Source organism: Manis javanica, chromosome 8, assembly GCF_040802235.1.
Source record: "Manis javanica isolate MJ-LG chromosome 8, MJ_LKY, whole genome shotgun sequence".
In the NCBI taxonomy this organism is placed as follows: Eukaryota; Metazoa; Chordata; class Mammalia; order Pholidota; family Manidae; genus Manis; species Manis javanica.
The window spans coordinates 73320096-73336158 of NC_133163.1; the positions used below are offsets into that span (position 1 = coordinate 73320096).

At 46.0% G+C, this 16063-nt stretch overlaps 1 pseudogene; it reads left to right on the forward strand.

Annotated features, from left to right (window-relative positions):
• The first annotated feature begins 11357 nt into the window (after positions 1 to 11357).
• Positions 11358 to 14207, forward strand: LOC108392609 (granzyme H-like; annotated as a pseudogene).
• The last annotated feature ends 1856 nt before the right edge of the window (positions 14208 to 16063 follow it).

Here is a 16063-nt window from a genome sequence, read left to right on the forward strand (position 1 = left end):
AGGTCACATAATTTCCTAAGCAATTGGAATCTCTCCCTTTTGATCTGGAGCAGTGCCTTAAGGGACTGCGCCTCCCGAGAGAGTTTAACAGTGGCTTGTCTAGTTATTTTTCTAAATCGGGTTGAGTACAGAAAGGGGGTGGTATGTTATAGGGCGGTGGACATGCACCTAAAGGTGCTTGAGGGGGCCAATCAAGATTATGGTGCTTAGCAGCGGTGTCTTTTAGTTTGGCCTCCTCTTCAGGGGAGAGGGGATCATCATCAGGGCTGTTGAACTTGAGACCGGACAGGACTGGGTAAATAGATTTTGGGGGGGGCCACTAGACGGCAGATCATTATTAACCTCGGGCATGGGAGTGGAGACAGAGGGACAACTAGAGGCTGGGGAGGAGGGACGAAGTTCCTCGGGGACCTCCTTTTTTGTGGAGAGAAGTCTGACTGGTTTTAAACTTTCCCTTCAGATAATTTTCACTACCGTCAACAATCTTTGAAACATCTGGGTGACAGTGGCGGACCTGCAACACATCGTTTATGAGATTCCAATAAGAAAATGCCTGTACTGGGACCTTCTCAGGGCCAAAGGAATGATAATAATCATTCAGGCAGTCGCCAACTCGGCACCACCGTTTTTCATCTATAGTTCCTTCCTGGGGGAACCATGGGCAGACATCCTCTAGCAAGATAAAAAATTTAACTAAATCTTTTTTCTTAACCCGTATTCCTTGTGTCTTGAGAGAAGCCTTAAGTCCCTTAACAAATAACTCATGCTTATTTAGTGTTTGCCCCATGATTGCATCTCTTTCCTTACCTTTACCGATCTGTGTCACAGGCGGGTACACCTGTGGTGATCTTCATGCGGATCTTCACTCACCGGCTGGGTGGCGATCCAAAGAAAGAAGGATGGCCGTCCATATGAGCGACGTCCAGATCAGGCTTCGTACCTCGAGCCCCACGTTGGGCGCCACTTGCCCCGGCCAGCGGGGAGTTCAACAAGGGTTCGAGGGGAAGTTAACCTGGATGAGAGACAAACCAGACACAAAGAAGGAGACCAACTCGAAAGTCTGATCAAGGTCTCAAAGTTTATTCTTACAAGGTAGATTATATAGGAGCTAGGAGGGGGAAACAGCCCCAGCTGAAGTGGCAAGGGTTATCTAGGTTGCTAGGATACCTAACTGAAGAATGTTCTCTGGAAAAGATCATGGGTGGAGGATTACTGACAAAAGACAGAATGTTTTACTAAGGAGGAGATGTTATCATGGCATCTGCTTAATCTCTATCCCAGCGCTCTAATCACAAGCTGGGTCAATTGATCTTTGTAAACGGGGCAGGCTTGAGAAATTAGAGACCTAGGCAAAAAGGGCGAGACCATTGTTTCTATGGCCTATGGCTCCTGACACATTCATGATAAAAACTCTCAACAAAATGGATATACAGGGCAAGTACCTCAACATAATAAAGGCCATATATGATAAGCCCACAACCAACATCTTATTGAACAACGAGAAGCTGAAAGCTTTTCCTCTGAGATCGGGAACAAGACAGGGATGCCCATTCTCCCCACTGTTATTCAACATAGTACTGGAGGTCCTAGCTACGGCAATTAGACAAAACAAAGAAATACAAGGAATCCAGATTGGTAAAGAAGAAGTTAAACTGTCACTATTTGCAGATGACATGATATTGTACATAAAAACCTCTTACGACTCTACTCCAAAACTACTAGAACTGATATTGGAATACAACAAAGTTTCAGGATACAAAATTAACACACAGAAAGCTGTGGCTTTCCTATACACTAACAATGAACTAATAGAAAGAGAAATCAGGAAAACAATTCCATTCACAATTGCATCAAAAAGAATAAAATACCTAGGTATAAACCTAACCAAGGAAGTGAAAGACCTACACCCTGAAAACTGCAAGACACTCTTAAGAGAAATTAAAGAGGACACTAACAAATGGAAACTCATCCCATGCTCTTGGCTAGGAAGAATTAATATCGTCAAAATGGCGATCCGGCCCAAAGCAATATACAGATTTGATGCAATCCCTATCAAATAACCAACAGCATTCTTCAACAAACTGGAACAAATAGTTCAAAAATTCATTTGGAAACACCAAAGACACCCCGCATAGCCAGAGTAATCCTGAGAAAGAAGAATAAAGTGGGGGGGGTCTCACTCCCCAACTTCAAGCTCTACTGCAAAGCCACAGTAATTAAGACAATTTGGTACTGGCACAAGAACAGAGCCGCAGACCAGAGGAACAGAATAGAGACTCCAGACATTAACCCAAACATATATGGTCAACTAATATATAATAAAGGAGCCATGGACATACAATGGGGAAATGACACTCTCTTCAACAGATGGTGCTGGCAAAACTGGACAGCTACATGTAAGAGAATGAAACTGGATCACTGTCTAATCCCATACACAAAAGTAAATTCGAACTGGATCAAAGACTTGAGTGTAAGTCATGAAACCATAAAACTCTTAGAAAAAACATAGGCAAAAATCTCTTGGACATAAACATGAGCGACTTCTTCATGAACATATCTCCCCGGGCAAGGAAAACAAAAGGAAAAATGAACAAGTGGGACTATATCAAGATGAAAAGCTTCTGTACAGCAAAGGACACCATCAATAGAACAAAAAGGTACCCTACAGTATGGGAGAATATATTCATAAATGACAGATCCAATAAAGGCTTGACATCCAAAATATATAAAGAGCTCACACACCTCAACAAACAAAAAACAAATAATCCAATTAAAAAATGGGCAGCGGACCTGAACAGACAGTTCTCCAAAGAAGAAAATTCAGATGGCCAACAGACACATGAAAAGATGTTCCACATCGCTAGTCATCAGAGAAATGCAAATTAAAACCACAATGAGATATCACCTCACACCAGTAAGGATAGCCATCATCGAAAAGACAAACAACAACAAATGTTGGCAAGGTTGTGGAGAAAGGGGAACCCTCCTACACTGCTGGTGGGAATGTAAATTAGTTCAGCCAATGTGGAAAGCAGTATGGAGGGTCCTCAAAATGCTCAAAATAGACATACCATTTGATGCAAGAATTCCACTTCTAGGAATTTACCCTAAAAATGCAGCACTCCAGTTTGAAAAAGACAGATGTACCCCTATGTTTATCACAGCACTATTTACAATAGACAAGAAATGGAAGCAATTTAAATGTCCATCAGTAGATGAATGGATAAAGAAGATGTGGTACATATACACAATGGAATATTATTCAGACATAAGAAGAAAACAAATCCTACCATTTGCAATGACATGGATGGAGCTAGAGGGTATTACGCTCAGTGAAATAAGCCAGGTGGAGAAAGACAAGTACCAAATGATTTCACTCATGTGTGGAGTATAAGAACAAAGAAAAACTGAAGGAACAAAACAGCAGCAGAATCACAGAACCCAAGAATGGACTAACAGTTACCAAAGGGAAAGGGACTGGGGTGGATGGGTGGGAAGGGAGGGACAAGGGTGGGGAAAAAGAAAGGGGGCATTATGATTAGCATGTATAATGTGGGGGAGGGGGCATGGGGAGGGCTGTGCAACACAGAGAGGACAAGTAGTGATTTTATAGCATCTTACTATGCTGATGGACAGTGACTGTAATGGGGTGTAGGGGGTTGGACTTGGTGAATGGGGAAACCTAGTAAACATAATGTTCTTCATGTAATTGCAGATTAATGATAATAAAATTTTAAAAAGTGAAAAGAAAAAAAATGAAGGGCAAATAAAGACATTTTCAGAAAAATAAAGGTAACAGAACTGTTGCCATCAGAACTTCATTGCAAGAAATTCAAAAACAAGTTCTTCAGACTGAAGGAAAATTATCCTCATTGTAAGTGGGAAGGAAAAAAGAGAAAAGTATAAAATGTGACCAAATATAAAAGACTTTATATAAATTTCTTTCAAAAATTATCGACTATTTAAGGCAAAAAAATACTTCAGGATTTATGGTACATAAACAAAAATATGATGTGACAAAAATAACTCAAAAGGTGGGAGAGAGGATAAATGGAAATATATCCTTACAAAGTTCCTATATGAAATGGTATAACATTAATTCATGTAGATATGTGAAGGAGTCACATTGGAATCCTAGAATAATGCTGAAATAATATATAGAGATATAATTAAAGGCAATAAAGAAGACAAAATTAGATACAATAAAACAATTCAGGAAAACATGGACAGAGGAACAAAGAATAAATCACACAAATAGAAGTCAAATACTAATACAATATTCTTTAAGCCAATCCTATCAGTAGTTTCATTAAATATAAACAGATTAAACACTCCAACTAAAGAGCAGAGATTGTTGTCTGGATAAAAGATGCAAGACCCAATTTTGTATTGTTTATAAGAAATATGTCTTAAATATAAAGATATGGATAAGATGAAAGTAAAATTATTGGGGGGAAAGGAAGATACATGCTGCAATATCAACAGCCTTGCCCATGGAGTATACAGCTCAACTTTTGAATTTTGGGGCACGAGTGAGATGACATAGAGTGTCTCAATATAATTTTATTTCCATGTTTTCCATTATTTTATTTCCATTTCTCTTAATATGAATGAAGTTGAGACTTTTTTCATCATTTTAAAAATATTTTTTACTCTCAAATGTCATGTCTTCTTCCCATTCTTTTATCAGGTTTTTGGTCTTTTTTTCTGGATTTGCAGAGTTCTTTATACAGTAGATAATTTAGTACTTTCATTGCAATATATGTTGCAATGACTATTTTCCAGGTTTGCAATTTGCAATTGTTTTGACATATAAACTTTTTAAAACTACTATTTTACCTGTCAAAATTTATTTATCAATCTTTTAATGTGTCTAGATGTAGAGTCATTGCTAGACAGGCTTTTCCCACTCAGCATTTATAAAGGAATTAGCCCATGTTTATTTCTAGTGCATGCATGGTTTTATTTTGTATATTTGAGTCTCTTGTTCTGATGATTTATGTGAAATATGACACCAACTTAATCTCTTAACAAATCACTACCAAGTTGTTCCAATATCATTTATTAAAAAGTCCATCTTTTCTAATGATTTGAAATGCTACCTTATGATGAACTACATGCCCATATGCACCTGGAAATGTTTCTGGATTTTCTGTTCTATTCCATTGGTCTCTGTCTGTATTCATGACTCAGTACCACACTGTTTTCAGGAAAGAGATTTTATAGGATGTTTTCAATATCTAATAAGGCAAACCACTTCCCTTCCTATTCTTTTTTCTTCTGCCATAATTTTCCTGGCTATTCTTGTATGCTTATTTTCCACAGAAATTTTAGAAATTGCTTAGAACTTGTGTAACACTAGGGGAAAATTGGTATTTTCACCTTAACCATATTAAATGTATATATTAATGTGGGGGAAATTGGTACCTTTTTGATATAAATCCATCCTATCCAAGAACTAAGAATATCTATTTCTCAAGTCTATTTTTGTGTTTTTAGGAGCACTTAAAACTTTTCCTCAAACAGGTTTTTCACAGTTCTAGTAAAGTTTTTCCTAAACATTTATCTTTTTTGTTGCTACCATAACAGATTTTCTTTTCCTGAATATCTTCAAACCAGTTGTTTGTATATATGAAGATTATCAATTTCCTTTTAATATTGAAACATCTCAAGCTTACAGAAAAGTTGCATGTACAGTACAAAAAAGCGCCTTTGTTTTCCTGAACCATTTTAGAGTAAATTTACAAATGTGGTGCTCCACCACTTCCCAAATACTTTAGTGTGTAATGCCTACAAACAAGAACACCCTCTAACATTACCGCAATATAACCATCACACTCAGGAAATCAACATCAATACCATCTGATCCCCAGACAGAGAAACCTGGCTCCTTAGCCTTAATATGTTCACTTATTTAATTAATCCCCACAGAGATTCATATAACAAATCTCCCATCTCCCCATCTTCCCCTAACTTAGGTCCCCTCCTCCCCTCACCCAGGCCCTGGCATTCCACATCAGGCAGCCCCTTCATGTCAATGCCCACAACACCCTACTCAGCCTGCTCCGACAAACTGCAACAGAGTGCCCCCCCATCTCCCCACTTGAGCTCGCTACCATCTACTAGGCCAGCCCCTTTTGTGAACATCCCCCTCTCCCAACTTAGATGTCTGCTCCCTAAATGGGTTACCCTCCTCCCCTCACATGTATTCTGCCATCCCAAACCAGGCTGCCCAGTACAGGGTACCCAAGGCCATGTTGGGTGAGGAGGGTGTCCACATAACACCCTGCTCAGTTCACTGTGGCTCCCAGGGCCAGAGTCATTATTGACAGTGTGCTTTATTTCTTTAACTAAGGTTTTATTGTTTCTTAAGAAGACTGGGATCAAGATATTTAGAACCAACCATATTTTCAATTTCATGGCTCTCTCTTCTCTTTCTATAGAGGGGAGATGATCACAGAAACTTCTTTATCAGGAATGTAGTTCTCTTGACAGTGCTATGATAGTACTGCTCTGGCACTGGCATCCATCCCACTTCACTGGTATCATTACTTATTAATAAGGGTAACTTTTGGGAAAACCAATCCTCTTCCATTCTCAGCACATGTGGTTTGCACAGAGCAGACCCCAAGCTATCCGTAGGCTGTGACCTAGGCTTAGACCATCCATGGTTTTGACTCCTGTGACCAAGTCCCACGCACCTAAGGCAGTGTGGCAGGTTGTTTCACTGTTACTGTCACTGGGTATCTCCCACCCCACAGTCCTTTTTTCCATGATTGAAATGCTCTTCCAACTCAGAGTTGAGGTCTATGCTCCTTCCATTTTAATCTGGATGGGGACTTTTGATTGCCCTGAGAAGTGCAATTGGTGGAATGGATGCCATATGACTTCAAAGTCAAGGTAATAAAAAAATACAGCTTCTGCCTGGCTCAATTTTAGGGAGAAGCTCACTCTGAGGAAGCCAACCATCACATTGCAAGAAATACTGAATAATCCCAAGTAGAGAGACCTTCACGGAGAGGAACTTGGACAGCCAGTACCAGCAAACTCATGGATTTGTGGACAAAATAAATGTTGTTTTAAACCACTCAGTTCTTTAGTAACTGGAGCAGTTACTACTCCCTCTTCAATACTCTTCAATACTACTCCCACACCATTCGGTCCACCCCTCATGTGCTTATCTGATCACTGACGATATTGCCTTCTCCACAAGAAGTAAGAAATCTCATCTCCAATACCCTCAAGTCTCACACAGAAGAGGCCTCAATAAATGATCATCCTGACAGTCTAAAGAGAGTCAAGGAAATGAATATGTTCTTGGATCTATCATCATGAGACAGGTTTCTAGGTTTCAGGGACCCGCTACTGGCTGATACAACAGTTCCAACCCCCAAACCCTTAGCCTGTGGTTTCTGGTTACAGCTCGTGTGCAGCACTGAGTCCAGACCTACCAGCAGTTACAGTTACATGGTGATTGGTAAGTTCTTATTCTTCTCAGGCCCAAGGACTAAATCAGGCATTGGTGTGAGGCCTTCAGAGGGGAGCCTTGTGGGATAAAGGCCACAGCGCAGGAGGAGAGCACTGGGGTTAGACGACCAGGAAGAAGAGCAGCAGCCACGATCTGGGCAGCCTTCCTGGGGAGATGCAACCACTCTTGCTCCCAGTGGCCTCTCCTTGTCCCCCGCCAATGGAGGCCCAGCCTCCCCCACACACACAGTGGCACAGCCCTGCTCAGATGCTATGCTCAGGCCCCTCCTGGCCCTGGTCCCTCTGCAGGAACTTCCTGAACTCCAGTGCCACCCTCCCTCAAAGGCTGGCAGATTCGATGCAGGGCAAAAACCCAGCAGGAGTGCCAGGGCAGTAGGCTGTTCTCTGTGAGCCAGGGGTTGCTGTGCACTCCCAGGGCCTACTCCTGTCATCTGGAAAATGAGTTATTTTATAAAGACATCTGGAGGAAGGTCAGAAACTAGGAATGAGAAATAATTCCCCAGGAAAGAGCAGCTTGGAGAAAAGGGCTGGCTTCTATAATCAAAGGAAGGCCCACTCACTTTCTAACTCAATGTCTGAAAATCTGCCCCCAATCTCCATCCCCTTCTCGAAACTTTGTCATTCTTACACTGCCCAGGAAGGAAGCCAAGGACCGTTCAGTTTCAGGGTTGAGGCATCCAGTCCCCTTACCATCCGTATTTGTCTAGATCAGTCTCATGTTCTCTCTGGTCCTATGTTAGTCAATGGCACAATGGGTTTAGCAGATGTCATCTTTCCCTGCTGCTCAGAGCCCAGCTAACCTTTATCCAGAGGCTAATTGGCAGCCATCCCTTCACACAGCCCAGACATCTACTACACGTCAGGCTCTAAAAGATAAATTTCTAACACAACTGAGCATCTTGAGCTCATGTTCTGAACATTACAAACCAGTAGTAGCTCAGCGAGGTCTGAGAACCAAGAGAGGAAAGGGCACAGAGAACATCAGGGAAAGGATTTTTCCAGGGTCTATGCAGACTTCCCTGCTCATTCCCAACACAAATCCTGTCTGCCAACCTATCTGTCTACAGCAGGGATGAAGGAACAAGGACTGCCTTTCTCTTTGTCAGAGGGGGAATCTGAGTCTTGGGGTTCTTTTGGCAAGCCGAGGATGCTGCCCAAGGAACCTGCAGCACCCCCTTCTACACTGCTTCTGGCTGCTGCAGACCCTGCTGTCCCTACACCAGCTCCTCTCTCCCTGTTCTAGTCTGTCCACATCTCCCTGTCTTTGGCCTTGGGCTCTGTGAGCACAACAGGCAGGCTAGGGGGGATTCTGGTATGTAAGGACTTTGTGCTGCCACTGCTTGCTGCAGGGGAAGGTCAGGAGCAGTGCCTGGACCCACACCTTCTATCAACACCTCACAGGGAACTCTCTTCCAAGAACCACCACCCAGCCCAGCTGCCAGGAAGCAGAGGGCACAGAGATGCTGAACCGCAGGGCCCCTCCCCTACAACTCCCCTCCACTCCAGGCCTGCCCTGTCCCGGCATTGATCTGTCCATCTTCTTAGGAAGGAGCCAGAACTGCACTGGGCAAGTGGGTGGAGGGGAGGCTTCCAGGGACTTTATTAATGAACTTCCACCCCCAGTGACAATCACTGATTCCTCCTTTACTCACCAAAACAACACTTGCTATTTACCTACTGTGCATCCAGCAACAATCTGTTCACATTTCTGATCTCTATAGGCTTCCCCCTTCAGAATAAAAATCTGCCTCTAGAATAAAAAATCATGCTGTACTAATACTCATACCTCCCCAGTGCCAGCTCCCCCTGCCAGGCTGAATGCAAGCTCCATCAGGAAAAGGGAGACACCACCCCAGGAAAAAGACCCTCTGCTAGAGGACCCTCTTATCTCTCATCCATACTGCCTTCCTGCCCCATCCCACACCTACACCCCCACTCACACCCCAGTGCCAATAGGGCAACATAAAAACATGCAGATTTGTAAGGAGGATCACCTAAGAGGATCTAGTTCAAGGGGGCTAGTTCTCCACCCTAACAGAGATGGGTGGGAAGTTTTTGGAAAGAAGTAACTCATCCCATGTAGTGATCCCTTCCCAAATCAGAGCAGCAGGCAGTTTGGACACTTGAGAACTTTCAGAAGGACCCTTCAGTCCTTGCAGGCCCAGCTCAAGTGCCTATCACAGCCCTGTCTTGGTCCCAAACCCAGTGCAGCACCTGGTGTCCGGGTAGCCTGTGCCCCTGCAGCCTGCAGCCCACAGCCCCAAAGGACCTTAAGGACATCTTCCATCTTGGTCTGAGCCAGCCTCTCCCTACCTCACACTATTGCCTGTGTGTGTGTGTGTGTGTGTGTGTGTGTGTGTGTGTGTGTGTGTGTGTATCTCCAAAGGAAACTCATTATAATGAAAAGCATTTGTTTCAATGGTATCCTATTTTTCAAAGGTGTCCTATAGCCTGTAGCTTATTGAGTGAATTTTTCCTTCTATTTTTCAAAAATCTCTGAATCTTTTATATAGAACAGTGTATTCAGAAAAGTAACCTCATTTTTAAAACATCCACCTTACAGAAGGCTAGGCAGAAAAGAAGTGGTTTGCTGAATGTCTGCTATAAATGATTGTGCATGTATGTATGGGAAAATGTATTTTGAGAATAAAAGTGATACATATCCATCATAGAAAGACAGCTAAATAGAGAACATGTAAGTAAGAAAATCAAAGTCATCAGCAATTCCAACACCCAGAGTTCATCATCTTTAATGCTTAAGCATGTTCCCTTCCACTATTTTTCTATGTATTCATCAATGCTATTCCTTTAACAGAATTGGGATTATGTTGTTGAGAACTCATAGTGCCTTCCTTTCCATTACGTTCCTTGTGTCACCATGCTGATGAGAGTGCTGGGGTAATCTGTTTGCAAATGTTTATGGCTGCTAGGCCCAGGCATACTGGGATATGGCGTCTGGACACCTGACAGAGAACGCTCAATGGGTAGTGCTTATTGCAATGACTGGCACCCATTTCCCCACCACCTGACAACGGGAAGCCACATTTCTGGAGGGGAAACCCTCCCAAACTCACAGCCACTGTAATTTGGGTGGGACAGTGCCCCCTCAGCTCATTTAGGTGCTAAATGACCTAAACATAAACCAATCAGGCCACTCAGTTCCAATGGGCCCAATGATGGCTTGTTCTGGTTCAATGAATATCAAGTCTGGGACTTTTGTTCAAAATTGTGGGATAAAAGATCTGTTTGTCCCAGAATATTTACATTTAAAGAGGGGCTTCTAAATACTCCAAAACTATGAGGCTGGAATGGTGGTAAGATAGGATATGGGGCTTGGGATTATGTTCAGGTTACCTGCCCCTAGAGAAAGCCCAGCCTCAATCTCACACCACCAAGCAGACCCCCGCCATGCTGTAGCCCTTTCTGTCTTGTACTCTAACCACAGATTCTTAGTCTACTCTGGCCGCCCACTAGCTTCTCAAGGACAGGATCCCTGTCTCTGAGATCCCTGGACCTAGCTTGCTCAATAATTACTCATGATTTCATCAATGGAAAAAGAGCCAAGAACCGAGAAATGGAGACATTTGGTCGCTGAAGGTTTCTGGGGTCCTGGCCCCTGCACTGGCTGCGGCCGCAGCCTTCACTTCCTGTTTTTTCTTCGTGCCTTTGCCTTGTGACTCAGCAGTGGGACTGCCGGTGTGGTGGCAGTGCCATTCTCACCAAACCCGAGCCAGAGCACTCCAACAAGCTGCCTTGTATGATGAGCCAGCACAGGTCCCTGAGCGCCCCCAACTTCATTATCCTCAGGGGCTCTGTGTCTGCAAGGAAGAAAGGTGAGTGGCCTGTGACCTGGGCAGCCCTCACAGAAGATGCAGCCACTTTTCCTCTTGTTAGCTTTTCTGCTGCCCCTTGGGGCTGGGACAGGCGAGTGACCACCCCTGTGCCAGAGGCCTGTGTCTATCTCTCTGTCCTCCTACCCTTCTGCCCAGCACAAAGATTTTCATCAGTTTGAGCCCAAGAATTTCTGAACCCTATTTCTCATCCCAAACCTAGACTCACAAGTCCACTGCTGGAAAGACACTCAACAAGGATGGCCAGAAGGAAGGGCTTCACTGAAAGGTTTAGTAGGGGTTAGCATTTCTCTTATCACCTAGCAAATGGGTTGTTTGTAGAAAGGCATTTGGCAAAGAATGTGAAGCCACAAAGACAAGTAGTTAAAATCCCTCACTCCAACCCAGGAAGGGAAGCTCAGGTGAACGGGTTGCAGCAACAGGAGTTGTCACTGCACCCAGTTTAGGATCTCAGTACCCTGCACCCCCTCCCTCCTATGCCGGAGAGGAGCCGGGCTGCAGCTGACCCCAGCAGCAGCTACAGGACTGCTCCCAAAGCCCCCTGTTGTGCTCGCTCTGCCCCAGACCTGTGAAACCCATTTTCAGCCACCTTCCCCGCCTTCCCAGGCCCTCCACTGTCTTTGGCATCCCTCCGCCATCATGGTGACCTTAAATTCCACCAGCACTATCTCCACCAAACTTCAGGCAAAAGCTAACTGGAGGCCACTCCTTCATGCAGCCAAAAAAATATTTCATGAGATCTTAAGATGTGCTAGGTCCTAGGACATGAGAAAATTCAATGCCAGAAACTCATAGGTAGATTATTAGAGAATGGCACCAACTGGGATGTTAGCAGAGGCTCAGAGGGGTCAGGGAGATCCCCGAGAAAGAAGGCATCAGGGGAGTGCTATCCATGATAATCTGGGGCTCTGACACCTTGAAAATAGATCATATCTCCCCTATACATGTGTCTGAAGTTGGACATGGAGAGCAAGCACTGTCCCCCTTTCGCAGAGGGGGATTCTGAGGTTTGAGTTTCAGAAAAGGCTACAAGAAACTGGGAGGACTCTCACCCACTGTCTGTAGGACACTGTAGACCCCACCCTCCATCACCACCCTCCTAAGCCTCCCCTTCGGACCACAGGTGCTCCCAAGCACACTGTCTTCCAGACTTTTCTTTCAGAGAAGATCATGAGGCCAAGCCCCACTCTCACCCCTACATGGCCTTCATCCAGTTTCTGGTCTGGACAGTAAGAAGCTGAGGTGTGGTGGCGCCCTTGTGCAAGAGGACTTTGTTCTGTCTGCTTCTCACTGCCGGGGAAGTTGAGGCAGCAGCCCATCCATACCACCTGAGACTCCTCCAGGGACCCAATCTGCTCACTGGGCACATGCTCACGGAAGCCCACGAGTGCTCATCAGAGGGGCCAGCTGAGAGCATGACTGGAGCAACAGAAGGCTGAGAAACAGGACAGGTAAGCTTCGAGGTCAGAGAGTCAGAGGTGAGAGCAAGTGGCACCACTGAGAAGCCAAATAAAGTAGCTGTGAAGGATGAGCTCTCACATTAGGGTCAAAGGGCAAAAAGTAACTTCATGATATTGCCTGAGGGCTACAGAAAGTCCTCTAAAGCCCTGACCTCGCTGTTAATGAGAAGCAGGACCCAGGACCCACCTGTCCCCTCCATCTCCCCTCGGGGGCAGCCCTGCTCTGCCCCAGCTGCCACCTGCCTTGCTGGCTCCTGGGCTGTGACTCCTGGGACCCCACCCCACACCCCCACTCTGCTCTCTGTGCAGCTCCATCAGCATCACCCTGGGGGCCCACAACATCAAGAAGCAGGAGAGAACGCAGCAGGTCATCACGGTGAGGAGAGCCATCCCCCACCCAGACTACAATCACAAGAGCTTCTCTGATGACATCATGTTGCTGCAGGTAAAGGAGACCTCCCTGCTGCTCTTGCCCTGGGTCCACATTGGTTCCCCTCCCTCTGGGACCTGTCCCTCCCCTCCTTCCCACCCTGGCCGCCTGACAAGTCCAGTGGCTCAGGGGAGAGGGAAGACGGTGCAGCCTCATCAGGCGTCCAGGGCCAGCAGCCACTGGCTGGGCTGGACTCTCTTGCCTCTTCCCGTCAGCTGGTGGGAAAGACAAAGTGGACTGCAGCAGTGAGGCCGCTCCCCCTGCCCAGAGGCCAGGCCCGGCTGCACCCGGCTGGGGGCAGGTTGAGAAGGGCACTTGAGCAATCACTCCGCAGGACGTAGAGCTGACCGTGCAGGAGGACCTGTAGTGCAGATCCCTCTTCCAGGGCTGTCTCAGCAGGGCCACCAGATTTGAGTAGGGGACTGAAGAAGATGAAGACCAGCTTCAAGGTCAGGTTTCCAGCATCTACCCTGACAGGCCCCAGGAGAGAGGGCCTTGGGGAGACCTGGGGTATGGGAATGGCCATATCTTCATGCCGCAGCCTGAGAGCTTGGGCAGCCAGGTCTGTGAATCCAGTCCTTAGTGTTTCCCCTGGATGGATAAGGGGTGGAGGGTGAGGAAGCATCCGTTATCTCGCAGCAGTGTTATCAGCAGAGTTTCCCTGAGGATTGGAGAGAAGGCTTGGCCTGAGCTGAGCTGGAAAGAATAGTCAGAGTCTGGCTGGAGCCCCAGGACTGAGGGAAATACAAGGCATGCCGGGGCCCTGATCTCCCAGAGCACCCACCCCTGGGGAGCCAGAGGGCGGGACCCCTCGGAAGCCAGCTCAGTCTTTCTCTCTCTGCCCACAGGGAGACTCTAGGAGCCTCCTTGTGTGTAAAAGTGCAGGGAACTTTCTCCTATGTGCAAGGTGCCCCTGGGGTCTTCATGAAGGTCTCACACTTTCTGCCCTGGATGAAGAGAACAACGAAGCATCTCTAACAGCAGGCATGAGACTGACCTGCCTTGGTTCCTGGCTGTCTTTTCTGAGGCAGAGGCAAGAATCCCATGGGGGTTGGGGGTGGAGGTTGCAAGGCTGTAATAAATGGATCTTTGAGAATACGAGGGAAGTCTTATTCATTCATTGAACCACTTTCAGTGCCCAGCGGCACTGCTTCAGGCGGCCCTCTGCTGTCAGTTCTGGGTTTTGCTGACTCCCTGCTCCCCCAGCCTTCCATCTTCCCTAAGCCTCACACTGTATACTTTCTCACTGATTTCTCCATCACAACTTTTTAATGTTTAGCCCTCTGCAAGAGCCGAGTCTAAACTCCATTATAAAAGGACAATCTTCTCTTCCAAAAATGATCCTCTCTGGGCCTGAGAAATTTCTTACACTCTTTAAGCCAACCACCATCACTGCTCCCCAATAGTTTGGCACAGAGGAGCAGGTCGGTAGAAGGGAAATGACCCAGGGACCCAGGAAGCCAAGGGACCATGCCATGGGCCCTCGGTTTCCCGTCCCAGAGACTGTCTCTCTGGCAGGACAGACTTCTCCTGCAGCCAGCACAGTCCGCAGTTTAGGAGGCTGAGACGCTCCTCTGATGGCCCTCAGCCTCACCTGGGTCCTATTTGCCAGCCCTGCCCTGGACCCAGCATTGACTTCAGTCAGCCTTCCTCCCTAACTGACTGTCCCAAACCAGCCTCTGTTTTCCACAAGAAAGCCCTGACCACCAGCCCCTTTCCTTCCAGTGCACCCTGTTTTGAGCCGGCCTCCCTCTCATTTCTCTAACAAGAGTTCCCAGTGTCCCATGTGAATTCCCCTCTGTTGCTTGTTCCCACCATACCTGAGCTTCCAGTCCACCTGATGTCTGTCACAGGGTCAGCTCAGGTTCTCGGTCCAGTCCAGCATCCGCCAGGGGCTCAGCCACCAGAACCGGCATTGCCGCTCAGCTGTCTCAGCCCTATTCGTCCTGGCTCCTGCTCCCCTTGCTGGCATCCCGGGTTATGGCGGCTTAGTGAGCAAGAGGTCTCCAGGACTGCTGGGCTTGGAAGTACCATTTGGCCATCCATCAAGAGATGAAATGTTGAACTCTCTCCCTGTGTCACACCCATACAGGCTCTTGGGAAGCTTACAGTGATGAGAAATTTCCTCTAAATTCTTCTGGTTTCTCTCCTTCCACCAGATGGGTCAGTTTCTCACAGACAGATCCATATTTGGATCCACAAGAAATCTTGTCTTGAAAATAATTAAACTCTCTGTCTTGTATCTTCATTGCATTTTGAAGTTTCAAATGCATGATCTTGTTTGATTTCTGAACTGCTGTGTGACTTTGGAAGAGACTTGGAGACCCACAGGTCCTGAGGTTTCCAATGGATGCTCAGTGTAGTCCATGAACCGAGGGGAGGGAATGCCGCATTTCAAGTGCAAGACAGGTCATTGTGACCCAGACAACCTTAGTTTCCCATATCCTTCCAACTTCACCACTAGGGAGTTGGATGTGACTGAGCACATGATCATTAACTCACAACACCTGGACAAACGCTGAAACAAGTGCAACCAATGCCAAAAAGAGAAGGCACTTCACTGAAAAAGATAAATAAATCCCACGGGTCTGAAAAGCAAAATCTAACACATTGAAAAATAAGGTGAAAAGCAAATAAGACCTTATTTTTCAGATGAGACTTCCCCTACCTCCATCTGCCAAGTGTTCCCTGCAGTTCATGACACCAACAGAAGCACAGCTTGGGTGCACGTGCAGAGAGGAGCAAGCGAACGGTGGGACACTCACCAGAATCGAGGCACAGCAGTAAAAAACAACACTCTTAGGAGACACCACCACACAAAAAAAATTTAAAGA